The sequence below is a fragment of the Marmota flaviventris genome, chromosome 12 (genome assembly GCF_047511675.1).
Source record: "Marmota flaviventris isolate mMarFla1 chromosome 12, mMarFla1.hap1, whole genome shotgun sequence".
NCBI lineage: Eukaryota > Metazoa > Chordata > Mammalia > Rodentia > Sciuridae > Marmota > Marmota flaviventris.
This window is the reverse complement of record NC_092509.1, coordinates 106,470,388-106,488,345: the sequence shown is the minus strand read 5'-3', so window position 1 is coordinate 106,488,345 and position 17,958 is coordinate 106,470,388.

Here is a 17,958-nt window from a genome sequence, read left to right as displayed (position 1 = left end):
GCAGATGAGCCCTGGGGAGGCCTCGGGGGGAGGTAGGGACAGAATGGCAGGGCCAACGAGGCCTTTGCAGACTTGTCCCTCTGCCCGGGGCCTGGTGCTGCTGCCTCCCCCAGCCTGGACTGGCTTCTGCCCTGGGAACCCAGATGGGTGTTCTGTGCTACCTGGGTCCTGGCGAGCCTGGCCGTGGAGGGGAGTGGGGCCCCTTCTGGCGAGACGCGCTGCTTCCTCCCGGACCTGGGCACTCCTGCTGTTGTGAAGCACCTGGCTGTGGAACGACTTCTCCTGCGTCTGGCGCAGGCTCCTCGTCTCCGGGGTCCCCTGTCCCCCAGCTCGCTTCTGTCCTTACGACTTGCTAGCACAAGGTGGAGGGAGAGCAGCAGCAGTAGCAGACACTGCCGCGTCCTGTGGCCGGGGTCGACAGGAGGTGAAAAGCTGGCTGCTTCCTGCTGTATTTTTTCTTGATTATTCCTAGGTGTTTGCTTTTAAGTTGATTTTATTTTCTGTCCGCCCCTGCAGTGGGGCCCGGGCAGAGCGGGTGAGAAGACAGATTCCTGCTGGGAGGGCAGGAGGCCGGCATGCCTGCCCAGCCACCCTCAGGCGGTCCCTGTATTGGCACTCAGCAGTGCTGGGGGCACTGGGAGGACACTGGGCTGCAGGTGATCAGGTCTTAGCTCACACCCAACCATGTGCAGTGTGCTTCCATGTTTGTGGGGCTTTCTGGTCCTCACAAGGGGCTTGTGAGCAGCAGGCCTGTCTCCCCTGTGCAGCTGGGAAACTGGACCAGCCTCCACCTCCCGAGGGCAGGGCTGGGCAGGCTGGGCACACCGGGCACACCTCCCCGACCTCCTAGGACTCGCCCTGCCTTCTTGAGCCTGGCCCCTGCCTCCCTGGCTCCAGTGTCTTATGCCACCTGTGCCGTCTCCTGCCTGCCACACCCCGTCCTTTGTGACCGTCTCCTCCTGGGTCTCTAGGGCGTTTGCTGGTCCCTGGTGTACCCTCTCAGCTGCTCTATGCCACCTGACCATCAGCAGGGCCTGTCTGGATCAGCCGGAGTCCCTGGCACCCCAGGACCTCCAGGCCCACCCTCAGATGAAGGCTCTCTGGGTTTTCCTCTTGGCTGTCACCTGGGCTGTGCTCTAGCACCTCCACACCAAAGGCAGTGGCCACTGGCTGTCTGTTTGCTTGGGGCAGTGAGCTCAGGCTGCCTGGGTTCTGCCTGTGGCTGGAGAGGTCAGAGCAGGGCTGACGGCAGAGGCAGGCCATCTTGCAGGCCCTTCCCAGGCTGCCGAAGGCACTGCTGTCTTCCACCTGCCCTGAGCCAGGAGGGGAGACACGTGCTACCCTCTGGCTTTTGTGGGGTGTATTCATGTCCCAGTTCTTCTGGGAGACAGTTCAGACCCCAGAAGGACATGGGGAGGTCGGGGTCCTTCTCTTATAGATGATGTGAGATATGGGGTTGGCCTCAGTGCGCTGGAGTGATGACCCCTCCTTGCCCTTTCTGAGATGCCTTTCAAGGTGTCACCAGGCTGTCCAGCACAGTGGCAGTGAATGCAGCTTAGAAGTCACAGGGGTCTGGGTGTGAGCTGGGCTAGTCACAGACGAGTGTCCTGTTGACCGAGTTGTGTATAGTGTCGTTCTCCATCTCTGGACACAGGGCGAGGACGATGCTTCCTGCTGGCGCATTGCAGGATGCTGGAGGGAGGTGCGGCAGGGCCCAGCTGGCTTGAGCCCCCTCTGTGAAGGGCAGGTGTTACTGTTGAATCTGAGGAATGAATACTGGTGACCCTGGCAGTGGCAGGGTGAGCATGTGGCCGTGAGCTTATCTGACTGACGCTTGGTACTGTGTGTCCTCTCACTGATGTGCACAGTGACTGTTGCTGTTGTTCCCATGATGACAGAGAAGCAGCAGCGCCGGGGAGAGTCCCACCTCCCACCGGCAAGGGCACCAGGGCAAGTCCTGGGCAGAGGCCTCGCAGGAGCCAGGCTTCTCCCTAACTGCCGTGGCCGTGGCTGGTTTGCCCAGACAGCCCCGTGAGAGTGCTGAGCAGCTTTGGGATGTGCTGCCTCCCGGACCTGCAGACTCACCCCCCACTTTTCCTGCGGTGCCTCCTTGTTTGTTTGCCTTTGTTTGGAGGAAGAAACCCACTTCCCCTCTGCTGCCGTCTGTACCAAGCCCCCCGTGGGTGGACACAACCCAGCGGGCGAGGGGAGGTTCACAGTGGGTTGTAGTCCTGAGGCTCCTCGTGGACTTATTTGCTCCCTGCTGTGGTCCCTGCCCCCTTCACTGCTGGGCAGAGGAGGCACTGCTGCATTTGAGGAGGGGGGGCCATCAGGTGGTTCTCCTGTGGTGGCCATGCTTGCTTGTTCAGGCTGTGCTCCCCACGTGTGAGAAGTCCTGGCAGAGGCTTCCTGTGAGCTCCCTCCCAGGGCTCTGTGAGCGCTGCGCTGGGAGGGGCTCTGCCCTGCAGCCAAGTGCCCTAGGCCCCGTCTCCTGCTCCGGGCTCTGAGGGTGCCTGTTCGGTACCAGGCAAGGGAGGCACCAAGTCCCTGCTCCCGCCTCTGCCTCACTCTGGTTCTCCTCCTCTGAGTGGCTGCTGTGCAGACGCGGCGTGTTCCCGGGGTGATCTCTCAGTGCTGGAGTCGGACCCAGCACACTCGTATGGTGACTCGTGGCTCATCTGCCCGCGTGCCACTTCCCTCTGCCAATCACTGTACGCCAAGGGAGCCGGAAACAATGGAATTACCTTTTGATTCCTCCACAGAAAGAAAAGTTAGCAAGTGGGCCTCACCTTGAGAAAGGTGTGGGGTTGGCCAGTGTGGCATCCGCTTCTGATGGCCCTGTGAACAGGGCAGGAGCCACAGTGTCCCTGAAGAGCTAGAGCAAGGCCCTGAGGCCATGGGTTCTCGATCCCATGTGACAGCCTGCACCAGGCCTCCCTCATCTCTCAGATGACGTCTGACCAGAGTCACCTGTGGGATTATGACAGATACTTGATTCACAACATAATATAAAACCTCATTTGAGCACATAAAAAAAATATTCAACTGTTCAAAGGTACATGAAACCATCTACTAGAGCTTTTAGCATAGTTTTAAAATTCGCACATCTAAGATATTTATTTTTGTAATTTTGACACATGCAAGAGTTTACAGATAGTATTTTTAAAAAAGCAAATTGTTCCTCAACTCAAATTAAATACAGATCTGTTTGTTTAACCCCTGAAACCTGCTGCCCGCCCCCCCCCCCCCAACACCAAACAACCTAGAGGTCTAGAGTTTTGCTTGAGAGGTTGGTTAGGAGGTGATCCATCAAGGTACTTTCCAACTCAGAATTCTGTGCAGTCCTGGAATCCAGTGTTTTTGGTCCGGTGAAGAGGAAAGTGCAGGGGATTCATGTGACCTGGGTCCACTCAGGACGTTCAGTTGCACTTGGGTATTTCTTGACGCGGGGATGATGCTCCGCAGCCCTCCCAGCCTGACCTGGAGCGAGACCCTGGTTAGTCGGGTTCTGCGGCAGTCAGGTGAGGGGCCGGCAGCCTTTCCAGCAGGAGCTGGTAGTGACCCCAGGCTTCAAAGCTGTTTTCTATAGACAAGCTGATGGGCAACCAGGGAAGCAGCCGGTGCACAGCAGCAGCTGTGCTGGGGAATGGGGTCAGTCCACACAGCGCGACAGTGAGGATGTGTGTGTTCCCAACACGACAGCACTGCGTTTGATAAGCAGCCACAGAGCCAAAATAGCAGCAGCAAAAGCACAAATGGTCCCCAATGTCAACAGGCCGGGTGTCCGGGCAGAGCATCTCTGTGAGGTCTTTAGAGGACAAATGGAGGCTGGCGCTGGGCCAGTTTGCTCTGCCTGTCAAGGGTCCTACTACAACAGGAAATGAGTTTACATTGGACTTTGTGATCTTTCTGCTATGAAAAGTATTCATTTTGCCTTTTTCTATGTATTTGCTTGACTTACTTAGCAACCTTGAATAAGGAAAGGAAAAAGAAAAAAACCCTCTGAACTCTGATCTTTTGTTGTTTGTGTAAATTCTGGATGTGAAGTTGGGACTGAGGGTGTTCAGACACCTATGGAGAGGGCTCGGGTGTGGCGCAGTGGTAGAGCACTTGCCTAGCCTGCGCCAGACGCTGGTTCAACTCCCAGCACCACCACCAAAAAAAAAAAAAAAACCCCAAAAAACCTTTGGTGAATTTGTGTGCCTCAGAACACTGCAACATGCCTGTTCTAACACGATGAGCTTTTAGAAAACTTTGTTACAACATGAATCAGTTTTTTATAATTGTATAGCTACAACTAATTTCGAATGCTACTTATTGATAACTGAATTTACTAATTTTGAATGCTACTTATTGATAACTGAATTTTTGTATCCAAAAACATATTCTTGGGAATCTATTTCATATAATATTGTTTTCTTTTGACTAACCTATTTCAGAGAGAGTGTCACTGGTAACTAAGCTCTTTCCTCTTCCTTCTGTCACAATTATCATTCCCCAATAAATGGTAGTGTGATGATCTTAAGAAACTGAGTGTTGTCTCTTATTTGTGTCTGGTTTTCCAGGAATCCCTAGACCGAATGAAGATTGTACAACTATCAGAAAAGACCACACCATTAACCTGAATTCTTTAAAAAAAAAAAAAAAACATTTATTATATTTTTAGATGTAGATGGACACAACACAATGCCTTTATTTTTATGTGGTGCTGAGGATCTAACCCTGGTCCCGCCCGTGCTAGGCGAGCGCTCTACCGCTGAGCCACAACCCCAGCCCTTTGACCTGAATTCTGAGTGTGTAGTACACATTGTAGGCACTTAAAAGGCCCGCTCTCCCCCAAATGATATGTAGTCTTCTTTTTCAAGTGATTTGGGGTTTAACTTGGGTCTAAGGACAGTTTTGAGGTTTTCAAAGGGTAAGAAAATTTAAGTGTTTATTTTGGAATATTCCTGCTTATGTAACTGGTTTACTTATTTTATATAAAGTAGTTTATCAAATTAATCAGCAGAAAGATGTATGGAACATCCCACCCCTGGCACCCCACCAAGTGTGGAGTTGTATTTATGGCCAGAGAAGAGGAAGGGATAACACAAAACCAAGCTTGGTCACACACAGTTGGCATTTGCCTGACGTGGATATGTTCTAATCAGCCGGCAGCCTGTGATTAGCAAGACTCAGTTGTTTGGTTATTTTAATTCAGTTCAGTATTTTTTCTTATTTTCCTGTGATATCGTTGATCCATTGATTACTTAGAAGTATATTTAATTTCTAAACATTTTAAGGACTTTCTTTCCAAGTATCTATTTTAGATTTCCAGGAATCACTAAATCAAATGAAGACTGTACAGTTACCAGGAAAGTGAATTTATTTCACTGTCGTCAGAGACCATGTGTGTGATAGTTAATCTTGATTGGCAGCTTGGAATGAGATGCCCAGCAATCCAGTAAAGCACACTTCTGGGTGTGTCAGAGAGGGCTTATGGAGACGACTGACATGTGGGCCGGCCAACTGGGAGGGCCACCCGCACTGTCCGACAGACTGGGCCTGTGGAGCCGGTGGAGGAGCCCCAGCTTGGTGAGCTTGGTTCTTCTCGGGTGGGTGGGCTGCTGCCATGCCGTGGCGTCAGCCTCCGCTTCAGCCCTCATCCTGGGCTCTGGGTGGCTCTCCAGGACCACCAGCCGGGGCTGCAGCACTGGAACCTCTTGCCCTGAGGCTTCCTCTTTCTTGGTTGGAGCAGCTATTGGTTTCCCTGGCTCCAGGTGCAGACAACCACCGTGGGACTGCCCAGCCTCTGCTTGTGTGAGCCAACGCAATAAGCAGGACGTGTAACATAGATAGGTGCAGTGCAGAGACAAGCCTATTCTAATGGCTGTGGTCATTTACAGATGGGACTGATATACTGACTCCATCCTTTTATATTCACTGGGCCTTGTTTATGGCCAGCACCTTGGTCTGTCCTGATGAACGCCCCTGTGGACTTTGAAAGGATGTGTGCTCCACCGTTGGGTGGAGTGCTTGGTGGGTACCAGCTCAGTCAAGCAGGTTGATGGAGGTGCTGGTGCTCCACCTCACTGCCGTCAGTTCGTGAGCAAATGTCGATTATGTGTTCTCACTGTCCCTCTTCCATCTGTTCGGTTTTATCTTCGTGCAGCATAGCCTTACCACCTGTCAGTAGCACTGCTCTGAAGACCAAGCCTTCAACAACACGAATCCTCCTGTCTCAGCCTCCTGAGGCACTGTGATCCCGGGCCAGCCTGAGCAACTTAGCAAGGTCCTGTCTCAGTACAAAGGGCTGGGGATGTGGCTCAGTGGGAAAGCCCTCCTGGGTTCAATCCCCTGCCCCCACCAAATGATCCAAACTAGCAGTAGCCAAACATTTTTAAAATGGGGTCGGACTTGCACTTCCAACCTGCCTGTCCCTTTGTATCTAGAGTGGCTCTCTTGTAGACGGCACATAGTTAGCCCTGCTCTAAAAAAACTCTCATTAAGTTGTTGCTAGGCTGTTTGTCTCCTAGGTCTTACCCCATTTGTTCCTTTCCCCTCTTTTCCTGAGTTTTTTTTTGGATAATAGAGATTTTCTTTTCTTCTAGGTTTTCCTTATTAGCTTATTACACCTCTGCTTTACTAGTGCTGGCTCTCGGGTCTGTCTCCAATACGCATCTGTAACATACCACCGTCTACCTTGAGTAATGCAGCATGGCTTAAGAGCCTCCCGCTTGGTGTCCCATGAGACCACCACACACTTTATTTCTACGTGTTGTGAATTCCACAATACATTGTTATTTTGGCTTCACACACTTATCTTTTGGAAAGATTAAAAAATAAGAAAAAAGTATGATATTTTCCCACATATTTACCATTTTCTATGGTTGCCTCGAATAGATCCAAAGATACCACTTTATTCTGCCTACAGATAACCACCTTTAATAATTTTTGAATTTAGTTTTGATAGTGTTGGATTTTCTCTGCTTTTGTCTGTCTGAAAAAACGACTTGCCTTTACTTTGAAAGATTTTTTGGTTGGACTTAAAATTTTAGGTGATAGTTTTAAAATTTTTTTCTAAAGAAAATGCTTTGATTTTTGAATTCAACTTTATTTTTTTCAAAGCAATTTTAGGTTTTCAGCGAAAATCAGCAGAAGATGGAGATTTCCCATACATCCTCTGCACCCTTACAGGCAGACACCACCAGTTGCCACCATCCCCGCCCCAGTGTCGCACCTACGCCGAAGAGCCTGCTCCAACCCAGCACTGTCCCTCAGTCTGGGGTCTACATGAGTGCCACTCTTAGTGTTTTGGTTCTGTGGACAGAGTCACAGTGACATGTGCCTGCCCTCACAGTGGCATGCAGGTCGTTTTTCTCCCCTGCCCCTGTGCTCTGCCTCGTCACCCCTCCCTGGCACCACTGATCTTTTACTGCGTCCAGGGTTCTGCGTTTCCAGAAAGTCCTTGGTTCGATGCCTCATAGCGCACAGCCTTCTCAGACTGGTGCCTTCCACGTGGCGCCCTCTCCCCAGGGTTCCAGACCCACTGAAGTGCTGAGGAACTTCCACTGTGTGCATGTGCCACAGGGCTCACGTGTCTGCTAGCGGACACTCTGTTACTTCCAGGTGGCCGCAGTTATGAACCCCTGTGAGGAGTCTTTGCGTGGATGTGACATTTCAGCTCCTTTGAGAAGATACCACGGGATGCGCTGTGGATTTCACTGCGAGAGTTTGTTTAGTTTTGTAGGAATCTGCCCAGCTTTCTTCCAAGGTGGCTGAGCCATCCTGCACCCCCACCAGCAATGACTGGGAGCCAGAGTTGCTCCACATCCTTGCTGGCCTTTGGAGGGATCAGAGTTCTGGATTTTGGCCACCTGAACAGGTGTTAAAGTGCCATCTCATTTTAGGCTGCACTTCCCTGACAACATGATGTGTAACATCTCTTCCTCTGCTTATTTGCCATCTGCATCTCTTCTTTGGTGAGTGACAAAGGCATTACAAGAAAACCATAGACCAATATGTCTGGTGAACACAAATGCAAAAACCCTCTACAAAATATTAGTATATTGAATCTAAAGAAAAAAGAATTATACTCCATGACTAAGTGGGGTTTATTCCAGGTGGGCAAGGCCGGTTCAACATTTGGAAATCAATCAATATAATCCATCACACATTAGTAGGCTAAAGAAAAACGTCACATGATCATGATGGTGTAGATAGGTACAGGAAAAGCATTTGACAAAATCCAACACTCATGACAAAACTCTCAGTAAACTAGGAATACAGGGAAACTTGTTAAACTCAGTAAAGATAATAATAATAAAAAAAGCTAACATCATACTTAATAGTGAGAATTATTTTGGGGGAGAAAATGAAACCAGCTAAGGAGCTATTGCTATGAGAGGGATGGAAATCACACAAAGAAGCAAACCTGGGCTGGTGCACCAAATCCTTGTCCAAGAACGGAACCAGCCCTTCAAGATTAAAGGAGGCCCTCTTCATTAAACAAAATACATGTGTGACTATGTGAATTTGGTGTCAACATACCTTATATATATAATCAGAGATATGATAAATTATGGTATAATGGTGTATTAAGAATTGTAATGCAGGGGCTGGGGATGTGGCTCAAGCGGTAGCGCAATCGCCTGGCATGTGTGCGGCCCGGGTTCGATCCTCAGCACCACATACAAAGATGTTGTGTCCGCTGAAAACTAAAAAATAAATATTAAAAAAATTCTCTCTCTCTCTCTCTCTAAAAAAAAATAGAGCCATGATGAAAATGCTGTACAATTAAGTGTTATAATGAATAAATTCCAGGTTATGAAGGCAGTGAGCTGGATCAATTAATGCCCTAGAGAAATTAAAAAAAAAAAAGAATTGTAATGCAAAAATAAATAAATAAATAAAAAGATTAAAGGAGGCCATTTTATTATTTACTTTTTATTAAAAAAGTTCTTTTTGATACAGGAGACTGAACCCAGGGGTGCTTAACCACTGAGCCACTCTCTCAGCCTATTTTATTTTGAGACAGGACCTTGCTAAGTTGCCGGGGCTGGCCTTGAACTTGTGATCCTCTGCTTCAGCCTCCTGGGATCAAGGGGTGTGCCGGGCTAAGGAGGCCATTTAGACTCTGTTTAGCAGGAAGTAGAGGTGACATTTGTGACTCTGAGAGGTACCAGATGTGCAAGTCACCACCATCACTGGCTGGGGGTGCTGAGGCTGACTGCTGACCGTCTGGCCCGTGTCTGTTTTCGGCCGACCTGGCTGTGTGTCTTGGTCGTGTGGCCTCTGCCTCCGTCTCCTTCCTGTGCCTGGTGGCCCCTGCTGTTGTGCTTTCTTGCCCCGTGGTCTCTGCGCGATGGCTTCAGCTGCCCGTATGTCTCCTGTTCCCCAGGTTCCCTCTGCTGAGCCCCAGGTTTCAGAGTGCGCCTCGAGCTCAGGACCTTCCCTGACCCTCAGCCCGTGGTTTCCAGCCATCCTGTGTTCCCAGGGACATGGGCTGTGTCTGCCTCCGCTGGCTACGGTGTCCCCGGCACTGCGTGTACCAACCCATGGAGGGGAGAGACTTGGGCGCTGTGGTCCTCCGGGGGCTTTGGATGGACACGCACTTTTCCTTTCTCCTGTTGCCCCTCTTCACTTGAGGTCAGCACGTCGGTGTCCCCTGGTTAGTACATGAGGGCACGGTGGCAGTATGAAGGGTGGGGACATATTCCTGTCAGCATGGAGGGTCAGCCGTGTGTGTCATCCTCATCACAGCGACTACGTGGGGACTTAGAAAGATGGCATCACAGACTTCTGGAGCAGAAGTCACTTCTGTGTGATGTTTCTGGTAACAGATGTCAGCTCTCTGGGGCTCTCAAAAATCTAACCTTTCAGACCTGGGTGGGGATCAGCTGTTGGCATGGGAGGGTATCGCAAAAGGCTCTTATGACATTGTGTTGGACCTGACCCAGACACTAATGAAAGAATAATCCTCCCCAAATCACCCCAAAGCTAGTAATCCCCAGGCTGCGTGTTGGTGATTAAAAAAGAAAGGTAAGAGCAGCTGTCTTTTTGTCCGGTTTAATTATGCCCAGGTTCCCGGGCGAGGGCTAATTTCCTGGTGGCCCTGGCTGTGGGTGGAGGACGGTGTTAGGTTTCTGCAGTCTGCGGGGACTGAATGTGCAGACGTGGATTCTGCCCTGCAGAGGCCTCAAGACCTGGGGACAGTCCCGGGGAGCTCAAGCAGGTGAGCTCAGGTTGCGTGGCTTTTAATTTCTGCCCTCTGAGCTGGAGACATGGGTCTCTGTGTGCCAGAGGACACGGCAGTGCTATCAGGTGTCGGCTAGGCCGCACACCTTAATTAACAGCTCATCACCCTCTGCCTGCCCTGCCTCCCACAACTGAAGCCGAGCAGCCACCGGGTCTGTGAGATGGACGTCAGGTTGTCAGGGGGAAGGGGAGCACTTAGCCCCTCACCCCTCCTGCAGGGTTCAAGGTCACAGAACTGGCACCTCCCAGTTCAGATATCCAGCTGTGTCCCAGGAGTGCTGGAAGCAGGCTGTGAAGTCTGTGAACAGGACTGTCCTCGGCATCAGTGCCCTGCCCATGGTGAGCGCTCACTGCTCCTGGTGTGGAGAATGTCCTGTCCTTGGCCCAGTTGTCCAGCTGGATGTCTGAGCAGTCATCCTGGGTGCCTTCTCCTTTTAAAAGCCACCTTCAGTGGTGACCACTCCCATGGAGTCTACGTTGGGGCAGCTCTCACATCAGCCAGGCCCTTTCCTGCATCGTGCCCGTGGGGCCTCGGCCCTCTCGAGGCTCTTGCAGCGGCCTCCCAGCCTCCCTGCCTCCCGGCCTTCCCTGCAGCTCGCCTCCTGCCCTGGAGGCCCTTTGATGGTGCAGACCTGGCCAGGCCGGCTGCTTGGTCAGATCATCCAGTGGTCCCGGGCACCTCCTGGCTGGCCGTCCATCACTGATTCTCGAGGCTCACTTCCTATTGCTTCATTAGCGTCTCGGACCTCTTCTCGTTTTCCTAGGTTTACCTTTACCTGTCTGTGGTGACATGTCCTCAAGGCCACCTTTAACATGCTAGTTGCATTTCTCCGCTGTAACTGTCACAATGTCAAATGCTGTTAGCCATAAGCCAGCTGCCGCTGTGTCCTTGTCGTCTCCGGGTGTTCAGAGCCCCGTCATTCGGCTCAGCTTGCTGTCATCTGAACACTCAGAGCTTCTCTGCCTTGGGCCTTTTCTCCCCCAGAGTGAGCCAGATGATGGGTCTCTGTGGCTTCCAGCTCAGCACAAGGTCTCCAGCTCTGACGGCCCTGGCCCTGCTGGAGTGGTGGGCTTTCCGGTCACCTCCTGAGGTGGCTCCACACCTAGAGTGACCTTGAGCCCTGCTGGAAGGGCCCCGCCCCGTGCCAGGAGTCCCCTTTGTGGAGTCAGAGGGCATTTGGGAGCTCTCTGGGACTTCTTTTGTGCTCCTCCTAGTGAAAAGGGAACGATGGGGAAAGTATCGGCGACGGACACAGCTCACTTGAGGCAGAGTGCAGCCCATGTTATGTTCCTCTTTTCCATGGATCTCAATACTGAGATTCCTCCTGACATGGCAGCTCACGTGGCAGATACGGGCACATACAAGCCACAGCCTGGGAAGCAGTGTCCCCAGTGAGAGGTCCCCTGCTACAACCTGCCCCTCACTGGCTAGAGCTCTTGGCGTAGGAGACTAGAGAGGAACTTGTATGTAAGCCTGAGTGGCTGGGCTCTTGTAGGAAGGAAACAGCTGCTTAGTGGGAGAAGTAGACAGGGAGCATGGGAGGAAGGGAGCTGGCCCACTCCTGGCTGGTAACCCTCGCCTGTCCATCATTCCTGGGCCTCCGCGGTGAAGGCTTCCTCTGACTCTCCTTCTCAGGATGCTTTGCCCAAGACCTCTTTGAACCGGGCCTGCAAGTGAGAGCCAGAGGTGCGCACAGATTCTCAGGGCAGGCTTCTGTGGAGTCTCCGCGTTGCCACAGTAGGAGGGCCTGGGTAGCAAGTGTCCTTCGAAGGGTTAAAGGACGGGTAAAGAGGGCCTGCCGTGCAGCCATGACCTGTGTCCTAATGGGGTGTGTGGGGAGGTCTGAGGGCTGGGACCCGCTGGTGAGCATCTGAACCAGCAGCAGAGGGGTGGAGGGTCTCATGAGGGGTGACAGAGCAGAGAGGAGGTGTTCCTAAACTCAGAAGGGTCAGCAGGGCCAGGATTTTAGGGGTTCCAGCCCTCCCACTGCCGTCCTAGGATTAACTCAGGACACACAGCTTCCTCACGATCGTGTGCATGAGGAGGTGTGTGTGTGTATTTTCATCCAGTTGCATTGATTTCTCTTGGGTGTGGGTTGTGGGCTGTTGTTTTATTTGACTTGACACTTTATTCAAAGTGCAGCCGTCCCACAATCTTGAGGAAGCATGGCTGTGCCGGGTTTCGCCCACCAGGGAGCTGTCCAGGTCGCGGTGAGTGAGCAGCGGAGGGTCCTGGGTCAGAGAAGAGGCAGCTCCTTGGGCTCAGATACGGCCTCGCTGCTCCGGGCTGGATCCTGGGGAAGCCACTTCACCACCCTGAGCTCCCACCCCCTGGGATGGTTATAAGGAAGGGCTAAAGGAGACGTAAATGTGCTTAGCGCTTTTTATTCTTAAATTTTTTTTTTTTACTTGTTGATGGGACTTTATTTACTTATATGTGGTGCTGAGAATCGAACCCACTGCCTCACACGTGCTGGGCAAGGGCTCTACCACTGAGCCACAGCCCAGCCCAGCACTTCTTATTCTTGACCATGAGCACGACTTTAAAAAATTAGGTGTGAAGAAATAATTATAAATGTTCCTATAAGTTTATTGTCCAGAATTTTTATCTGAGTGTTTAAAATTATAAAAATGAAGAAGCAATGAATATAAAAGAAGATTGGAACATGACCTATTTATAAGATGAAATAATTTGCAAGGGTCAAAATAATAATGGAAAAAATTATTCAATGACATGAGAAAATATTCTTTATACATTGAGTTAAATTTAAAAAAGTTAAATTGCAAAATAATATATCTAAAATAATAAATAAAATAATAAATAATAAATATAATATATAAAACATGATAATAATAAATAATAAATAAATACTAATAAATAAAATGATAAATCTTGTCAGTCTTTCATTTATTCACATGATTCACATGCTGGAAAAAAATTACAGGAAGGAAAAATAGCACTCACCTGCCCCCCCCCCCCCCAGAGGCCCTCACGTCCTCTCTTCCTACTGGGACTCCTGCCGGTCATCTCCAGACTGCTCCTTTCTCCTCGCTCTCTCGCTCCCTCCCTCTCTTACTTCATACTGGAGACTCAACCCAGGGCCTCCTGCATGCTGGGCAAGCACTCCACCCCTGAGCTGCATCCCAGGATTTCTTCTTACTTTTTTAATTTGTGAAAATGGGGTCAATAGTGCCTAATACTGTGGCCCAGTTTGTTCCACATTTTTACGGGTACCTTGTAGTTGGTGGCACTATCGTGGTCGGGTCTGCTGTTGCATATTTGTCCTGCACACAATCCAACAGTAGGAATTGGCCAGTATCCCTCCCCAGCACTTCCTTATTCCATTTTGAGACAGGGTCTCCCGAAGTGGCCCAGGCTGGCTTTGAACTTGTGATCCCCTGCCTCAGCCTCCGGGAGCTGCAGCATAGGCATGTGCCAGCACGCCCAGCTTGTCTCTAGACTTCTAAACACTGTATTTCTACTGCTATCTGCTGATTCTTTATATCACTGTCTTCCTAGTGAGGAAGATGACGATTTACCACTCTTCTTCTCTGTAATACTGGGTTCCCCTGCCTACATCACCCCAATTTCATAATTTTTATTAAATAAATATACAGTATTTATACTCTTAAAACTGTTTCTTTGATCGCATTTTTTTCTTGCAGATATATAGATATATATATATATTTTTCCTAGTAGTTCATAAAGGCTTCAGTTTTTTCTGTTGGTTCCTTTCAGAGTTTTAATATGGTGCCTAAGATTTCTGAGTCCTGTGATGATTGTGCCTACATATTCCCTTCCCCTTGATCGATGGCAGGAACCCCAAATAGGATGGATGTCACTGCAATGATTTTGTTATATCCATTATGTGGTAAAAGGGCTTTTGTAGACATGATCAAGATTCCAAATCAGTTCACTTTGAGTTAAGGAAAAAGGACTAGCTTTGGTGGGTCTGACCTAATCTGGAGAACTCTTCAGCAGGACAAGAGGCAGCAGTTGTCCTAGCTTGGAGGAAGAAAGCCCACAGCCATTTCTGCTCTGTTGGTGGAGATGGGCAGCTCTAGGAACACAGGGTTGCAGTCCCACAACCAAAAAGTGCCGAGCAGCCCGGAAAAGGACCCAAGCCTCAGATGACATTTAGTACTGTGTGTCCACTAGTGCTGTGAGTGCATTAGTACTGTGTGTGCCTTAGTACTGTGTTGACTACGTACAGCCTTGTGAAGTCCACAGTAGGACACCCAGGTGCACTGTGCCTGGATTTCCAACCCTGTCAACTGACATAATACAGATACGCTGTTTTAAGCTGCTACATTCGCAGCAATTTGTTAGGTAGTAATAGAAAACTAGCGCGTGTCAATCACTAACTGCACTGCTAGTTGTCCATGAAAGCTACATAAGCCTCGTGATAAAGTCAAACACATCAGGTAGCCCAGACACTTAAAAGAGACACTCCTCTTCCAGCCTTCCAGGTTCCTACTTCAACCTGGCTGGCTGCTCTGCAGGTGAGCTACTCGGTTGTTACAGGCTGGACCCGTGGCTGGACTTGGGCCCAGTTGGTATTGGCATTGATATGACCCTCTGAGATGTCCCGGGAGCTGAGCCTGATCCTAGCTCCACAGTACAAAACTGGGGAACTGCCTTGGCCTGGAGACGCCGAGGTGTGGAAGGGCTCTGCTCTTTACAAGAGCTTATGTGCCCAGCCCGGGAGGCGGCTCGCGCGCTGCTCGAGGTGTGTGTGAATAGCGCTTCTCCAGCTTTGCACGTGTGCGTGGGAAAATCAGGCTGAGAACGGGCTACGAGAGTCCCACTCACCCAGGGTCACTGTCTACACCATCCTCGGCTCCGTGGAGACAGACCCTGGACTTTGTCTGCCTGGGGAGCTGCCCATCTCTCTCCACGCGCTCACCTCCTCCTGCCTGTCCTGGGTAAACCACGGCGGTCTCCTCGTTGCGGGGACACGGTGCCAGCCCAGGGGATGGGCAGTGCCGGGCAGGGCTGAGTCTGGTGCTGGTTCCCCCACCTCAGCTCCCACCTTTGTCGGGTTGATGCTCTACACGCAGCCAGGTTAAGACACAAGAAGACCAAGCGGCTTTCCTGCTGCACACGCTCCACCGTTTGCTCTCACGGGAGGAAACCCCGCCCCTCTGTGGTGCCTGGTCAGCCTTGCCTGGCCGAGCACGTCCTTGCCCCTCTCTCGAGACTCGCTGGGCTCCTGCTGGTCCTTCCTGGCACAAGCTAGGCCTATCACATGTGGGTCCTGTCTTGGCAGTCCTCCTCATTGTTCCTTGATGAGCTCCCAGCTCCTACTCCTTGTCCCTTAGTACTGTGTGTCCACTAGTACTGTGAGTGCATTAGTACTGAGTGTCCACTAGTACTGTGAGGGCCTTAGTACTGTGTGTCCACTAGGACTGTGAGTGCATTAGTACTGAGTGTCCACTAGTACTGTGAGTGCATTAGTACTGAGTGTCCACTAGTACTGTGAGGGCCTTAGTACTGTGTGTCCACTAGGACTGTGAGTGCATTAGTACTGTGTCCACTAGTACTGTGAGTACATTAGTACTGTGTGTGCCTTAGTACTGTGTGTCCACTAGGACTGTGAGGGCCTTAGTACTGTGTGTCCACTAGTACTGTGAGTGCATTAGTACTGAGTGTGCCTTAGTACTGTGTGTCCACTAGTACTGTGTGTGCATTAGTACTGTGTGTCCACTAGTACTGTGAGTGCATTAGTACTGTGTGTGCCTTAGTACTGTGTGTCCACTAGTACTGTGTGTGCATTAGTACTGTGTGTCCCTAGTACTGTGAGTGCTTTAGTACTGTGTGTCCACTAGTACTGTGAGTGCCTTAGTACTGTGTGTCCACTAGTACTGTGAGTGCTTTAGTACTGTGTGTCCACTAGTACTGTGACTGCATTAGTACTGTGTGTCCACTAGTACTGTGTGTGCCTTAGTACTGTGTGTCCACTAGGACTGTGTGTGCCTTAGTACTGTGTGTGCATTAGTACTGTGAGTGCCTTAGTACTGTGTGTCCAATAGTACTGTGTGTCCAGTAGTACTGTGAGTGCATTAGTACTGTGTGTCTACTAGTACTGTAGTGAATTAGTACTGTGTGTCCACTAGGACTGTGAGGGCCTTAGTACTGTGTGTCCACTAGTACTGTGAGAGCATTAGTACTGTGTGTGCCTTAGTACTGTGTGTCACTAGTACTCTGAGTGCTTTAGTACTGTGTGTCCACTAGTACTGTGAGTGCTTTAGTACTGTGTGTCCACTAGTACTGTGAGTGCATTACTGCTGTGTATCCACTAGTACTGTGAGAGCATTAGTACTGTGTGTGCCTTAGTACTGTGTGTCCACTAGTACTGTGTGTCCACTAGTACTCTGAGTGCTTTAGTACTGTGTGTCCACTAGTACTGTGAGTGCTTTAGTACTGTGTGTCCACTAGTACTCTGAGTGCTTTAGTACTGTGTGTCCACTAGTACTGTGAGTGCATTACTGCTGTGTATCCACTAGTACTGTGAGAGCATTAGTACAGTTGTCCACTAGTACTGTGAGTACATTAGTACGGTTGTCCACTAATACTGTGGGTGCATTAGTACTGTGTGTCCACTAGGACTGTGAGTGCTTTAGTACCGTGTGTCCACTAGTACTGTGAGGGCCTTAGTACTGTGTGTCCACTAGTACTGTGAGTGCATTAGTACTTTGTGTCCATTAGTACTGAGTGCTTTAGTACCGTGTGTCCACTAGTACTGTGTGTGCCTTAGTACTGTGTGTCCACTAGTACTGTGAGTGCCTTAGTACTGTGTGTCCACTAGTACTGTGAGTGCTTTAGTACTGTGTGTCCACTAGTACTGTGAGGGCCTTAGTACTGTGTGTGCCTTAGTACTGTGTGTCCACTAGTACTGTGAGTGCCTTAGTACCGTGTGTCCACTAGTACTGTGAGTGCCTTAGTACCGTGTGTCCACTAGGACTGTGAGTGCCTTAGTACTGTGGGTAAAAACACACGTGTGTCTTCGGGGAATGGGGGATACCTCCCTCCTCCCTCCTGGAAGGCCACACTAGGCCGCGGGCTGTGTGAAGGGAAGAGCAGAACACCTTTTTGGACCAATGAGTAAAATCACTGTGCATAATGTGAAAGGTCTCTCTTACTGGAGCCGAGTGCTTTGCAGGGAGAATGATATGATACATACATATTTGAATCTCTCTGGCTGTGGGGGAAACAAGAAAAATCAAGGCTCTGGCTTCTAGGGAGCGAGGACATGGTTCAAAGCTCTTCTGCTTGTTGGAGGCAGATGGGGCCCTGGAGATGAGAAGGGTGGTGTGCAGGACCCTCGGGAGAGAGGTGGCCAGCGGGGACATCCTGCAGGAGGAGGCCTCACTCGTGCCTCTGCCCGGGCTCGGGGCACGCAGGTGTCCCCTTGCCCCCGGGATGGTGGGGCCTCTCGGCACGGTCTTCCACCTCCACAGACACGGTTCTTCTCTGGGGGCTCGGTGTCAGCGAGGGCGCAGGAGCCGAGCTGGGGGCCCTGGTGCTGCTGTAGCGGGACAGCCTGGTGGCACCAAGTTGGCTGATTCCCCCGAGAACCTCTTCCCGTAGGTGCCACATGCCATGGTTTACATACAAACAGGATTTGCCTGATTGTTGCAGTCTGGGCCCGGAATAATTTTAATTAACGGGAAAATGGTCCTCAATACACCGATTAGACCTCTTCAGGTACAACAAGATAA